This window comes from Lactuca virosa, chromosome 5, assembly GCF_052849685.1.
Source record: "Lactuca virosa cultivar CGN04683 chromosome 5, Lactuca_virosa_CGN04683_v6, whole genome shotgun sequence".
Taxonomy (NCBI): domain Eukaryota; kingdom Viridiplantae; phylum Streptophyta; class Magnoliopsida; order Asterales; family Asteraceae; genus Lactuca; species Lactuca virosa.
In genome coordinates, this window is record NC_136430.1 from 315882612 (window position 1) to 315888425 (window position 5814).

The window sequence follows — 5814 nt, forward strand, 5'->3', positions numbered from 1 at the left end:
ACGGGTAATAGGGGAGGGTTTAACAATCGATCTCAGTGATTTCTTTGTTTTGATCACCTAAGTGATTTATGTTGTTTTGGATTAACAAACATCATCCCTACTATTTCTTCATCATTTATTTTATTTAGTTTGTGATGGTGGTTATGACAAATGGTTTTTGAGGTGGTTAGCCCACCTTTTAACAGAAAAGGAGATAGCAAGAGCGTTACTGGAACCAAAAGACCTAATGTTAGGAAATCTAATTTGATGTACTCACTCGTAACTCGACCTCTGCATCACAAAACTTCCCACGAATATTTGGGACGCGCTTGAAAAACACAAAGCATTGGATAATATTTATGTTGCCCAACGTAAGTAAATTGGGTAAATGGTTCAATTTTACAAGATTTATTCATTTGGAAAATATGGAAGCTCTTCTTGTAGCATATGTAATATTTGGATTGGGAACCATAATATCTATGTTACATCGTTTTTATTTTATTGTAATGAATTTAAAAAAGGCGTCTCTTATGACAAGAAAACGAATGACAATATATTGACAAGTTAATGTATCTATGATAATTTATGTTGTCGCTAGCTAGTGTGACTTGGTAATTAAACTTTTTTCATCTTATCAACTTTTATCTTTAATCTCTAAACATCAATTGTGATCAACTTCCGACTTACAAAGACATATTATAGTTATGAGCAATATTAACCACATACAAAATCTTAGAGAAAACACACTATGTCCAAAAAATAGATGACACGAAATTTGATAATCTTGTAGATTTCGTAAGACCAACATAATACATATGATCAGTTTTCAGTTTTACACTGACATATTATTACAAATGTGATCATCAAATTTAATTTAGATTTTGGGACTAACAATAATATTTATAATGTCAACGTCAATATGGATAAAAATTGATTTAACTTTTTTATAAGTATTTGTTCCTGGACTTACATGATATCCAGGTGTAACTTATTAAGTCCATACAGGTTGATTTTCATCACATGATTAACAGATTAAACTCGAATTGGGTGAGACTTTTACCAAAAAAAAATCTTTATCATCATAACATAAAAGTATATCATCTAATGAATAAACGTGAAGTAAAGTAGTAACCCTCTTATTTTATAAGATTCAATATAAGATGATCCAATAATTTACATGACCTATAATTGATGACGCATGTCTTCTAGTTTTTGTTTTTATTAAAATAATAAACTCTAATTATTGATAGTTGACTTCGTTAAAAAATTGAATAATCATCCAAATCTTAAAAAATATATATATAGAGCTTTGATTATTATTTTTTTTAATTGTAAACATCTAAGAAACTAAAAATGGATAGGAATGCACTTCCTATAAAATTAAGAAAAAGGAAATCATCATTATGATAAGTAAATACATAAGCCTTGTCAGGTATTAACCATTGAAACTGGTAAACACTTGCAATATAACCATTGTAACTGGTTCATGTCGGTTTTAAAGGTTAAACTGCAAAAAATAATAATAATAATAATAATAATAATAATAATAATAATAAGATTTTTTCGTTAATAAATTTAAAGTTTAAGGACTCTTCTAGAGATTTTCTTTTTTATATATACTAAATTTATTTAAAGAAACTCATATTTATTTATTAAAAAACTCAAAATAAAGATAATATTTTTTTCTATTAAAAAACACAATAATGATAATTTATGTATCATTTTTGGAATTTTTTTTGTTTCTCTTTAACAAATATCATTCCTACAATAATAAAAAGACCATTTATATCTTATATAACTTAAGATTTTTGTTGATTTGTCGCAAGAAGTGCATTTCTAGACTAAATACTAATTCATTGTTGAATTTTGAGGTCTTGGATGTAAAACGTTTATGATAAACTACAACTTACCAAAACTCTTTTCCATTATACACACTATGTGGCTTAGAAATGCATTTCTTACGACAAATCAACAAAACTTTTATTAATTGTATTTACTTTTTAGCATGTGTTTTTATAACTATTGTAACTCTCCTGTTAATATAAGGGGTTATTGTAGTAAAAGCCCTCATATTTACATGAAATGTGAGATTATGTCATAAGTTCGTTTTTTATGTTCATAAAAGCTCTCATATTTAAACATCACCACCACCACCACCCTTTACCACCAATAACATTGTCTACTACTACTAGCCTCTATCACCACCACCACCATTCGTCACCACACTTACCACAACCACCAATAAAGAAACCATCATCTTCACCATCTGAACCCCACCCTTATTCCCTCTTTACCAGCCACCATATTCGCCACAAAACATTGATAGCCTCCATCATCACCATCTCGACCTGCCATCATCACCATTTGGACCAATCAACATCACCATCTCAACACTATCATTATTTCTTCATAACAAAGTCCTCTTAAGTTATATAGAATATTAATGGTATCTTTATGATTGTAGTAATGATATTTATTAAAGAAAATCACAAAAAATTGCAAAAATTATATATGAATTATCATTATTGTGTTTTTTAATAAAAAAATATCTTTATTGTGAGTTTTTAATAAATAAATATAAGTTTCCTTAAAATAAATTTAGTATATATAAAAAAGAAAATCATTCTTAAAATTTAACCATTAAAACCAACAGTAACCGGACATAAGAGTTGTTTTATAAGTGTTTACCAGTTTCAAAAAAAAAAAAGAACAACAACAACAACAACAAGAACAACAACAAAAATTAGTGATGCCTTTTTTGTTAATAGAACCAAAATATAAAAATAATGGAGATTTCGGTGGTTTTTGTTTTGGAAATGATAAAATGTATTTAGTCTTTTTCTGTGTCCTGCGGCAGAAGATGTGGACCAAAATTATTTTTCTACGCCTACATACAAGAAGTCTTTATACAAAGGATTGTTTGTTTTTAATGTCTTTTTCAAATGACCCAATTTTGCCGGTATATATGAAGTTAAAAAAAAATAAAAAAATAAAATAAAAAACCCAAATTTTGTTTTCATTTTTGTAGCCATTAATTACCATCATGGGAGTTGCACTCGAGGGTTGTCTTTTTTGTCATTTTATCAAAGGGCATATTCGTCAAAACGCCAAAACTATACTAGGGAGAAACCAAAAACCATAAATGATACTACAACCAAGGCACCAGAAGCAGCAGCAGGCATCTATAACACAAAATAGAACCAATGGCAAAATGGTCAATGTTTGACATAAGGCTTGAAACACCAGCAAAGTAATAAGAAAGGGCATGTAATTGAGATAACATGTGATCAACCCAGTCAAATCTCAAGGCAACCAACAACATAATAGATAAACAACAAAGTAAAATAGTACTTAACAAAAAAAGTAAACAACAAAGTGAGTTTGGAATCAATGATTCTGATGTTGGTATCAAAGAACGGACACTACAAATTTTGGACAACAATAGCCCTGATGGACGGATTTGATACCAAAGGGATTTCAAACAAGAAAAATGAAAATTACTTGTTCAAACAGGAAACAACTAATACTTTTCTAGTATACGAGCAATAAACAACAGGAAAATTACATCTTAAACGAAGCATAATCAATTAGATCCGGTACAAAACAAAACAAAATCAAATAGATAAATAAAGAAGTTATTTGAGAAATCAACAACATTGATGTTTTTAATTGACAAAAGGGTAGATGAGATTTCACCATTAATGGAGTTTAAAGTAAAAATACAAGTTGAGAGGGAGATAAGAAAAGAGAAACAAGATAGGAGAACGAAGAGCGACGGAACAGATCGTACCTAACAAGCCGTCGGTAGAGGCGGCGGCATGGAGGGACGGAGGCAGAGCAAGAAGCATCGAAGGCGGATCAAGGACCCGTGTCAGCCTGAGGTATGGCGGCGAATGTATTCCATGGAGAGCTCGACGGTGTGGGAGGATGCAATTGAGAAAGGGAAAGAGCAAATGGAGGCGATGAATGTATTACACAATTAGAAGCGGTATTTTAAGGTCTTTCTGGAAAAGAGATGAAAAAGTATTTTCGCGGTCTTTTGTCTTTCAGAAAACAAACAGTCTTTTCTCGTAAACATCTGCCCGCAATGTAAGCACCCAAAAAGTCTTTTTGCCAAAAAAAACAAGGGAAAATACCTCCAATAGACAAAAAATCGAGGGCAATTTCAAAATATAGTCATAAAAATTGACTTTGCCAGTTATAGACATGCATCCACGGAGGACCCTCTGCGGACCTCCGCGGAACCAAGAAACCTCCGCGTAGAGGGGGTAATTTCGTAATTTCAACCCATCCTTTTTGAGAAAAACGACGCCTCCTCTTTTGGTCCCACTGGTCCCCCGGTTGTCTTCGTCACTCCGCATCGGTTTTGATTGACTTCTTTTTCCGGCGACGACTTCAAATCCGGCGAAATACGCCCTCAAACGACGTCAAACAACGACCTATTCCGGCGAAATCGAGTATATACCACTTCAAATCCGACACCGATGAAGGGCAAATTCCCCGATGTTTTGGCCGATGGATTCGGTTCCCGGGTATTTCTCACGTTCTCATCTTATTATTAATGTCGTATATGATTAAAATTTGAGGAAAACCCAATTTATTACATGGAATATGTATACAGATTTAGGTTTTTTAGAATTTGAAATCACATGATTCGTTTTTTGGGATGATCCATTCCGCGGAGGGTTACGTCAGTCTGCAGAGGATGCTCCGCGGAGTGATGTGTTACCTCCATGGAATGATATAAACGAAGAAAGCTAGGTCTCCGCGGAGGTGAAGGTCACTCCGCATAGAGGCCTCCGCAGAATGACCTCTAGCCTCCGCGGAATGACATTAAAAATGGTTTTTCCACAATTTTTTTTTATTTTTCTGCTTTTTTGGCCTTTTCTTTTATGTATTTAGTTATATATAAAAAGTATGTTGCTATTTTTTTTTGTGTAGCACGAAGATCTCAATCAAAAAGCGGATTTAACTTTGAAATGCGTGGTGGGGACTATCATTAAAGACTATTTTTCGCGCCTAACACAATCACAACGACTATTATTCGAAGCTTCACCGTTTGGAATATTCTTAGGAATGCATATCCCACATGGTGATCCCTTACTTGTGCATATGATGATGTTGCACGAAGTAAGATGTCAAGCAATATTTGAAATGGGGAGGTTTCTTTTTGATATAGAGGGGATGCAGTTGGGTTTTGGTGAAACTGAATATATTCTCATTTGTGGTTTAAAAGTTGGTCCTTGTGTGGATTTACTCCATGACGAAAAAGGCCTGTCAAATTCAAATCTCCGTGCTCGGTTGTTCCCAAATATTTCTGATGCACGTTTGCGGCTGAAAGATTTAGAAGACTTGATTATGTCCCCGAATTATTTGGCACTACAAGATGAAGATGATGTGATGCTTATCCAGCTTGTTTTTATGTTGAAGGGTCTCCACGGACGGGACGTTAAAACGGGCATTCCCGCAGCAGTATACAAGTTTGCTGATAATAAAGATGATTGGAACAGGTATTAGATATAAAGATTGTGTATAAATGCAATGCAATAATAATAATTATAATAAATAAATTGAAAATTGCAGGTTTGTATGGGGTACGTATTTCTGGACCTATACTTCGCGTTTGATGCGTCGAATGTTTAAGAAAATAGAAGAGTTTAGATTATTCAAGCAAGTCAATCCCGAATCCAAGAAAGTACACAAGTATATCGTTGTCGATTTTATGTTTCCGTTTAAGGTTACTTTCTAATGCATTTAAATAGTTATGAATGTTTAGTTTTTTATACTATAAAAACTTTGAACTTCGGTTTGTATTATATAATAAGTTTGTATTAT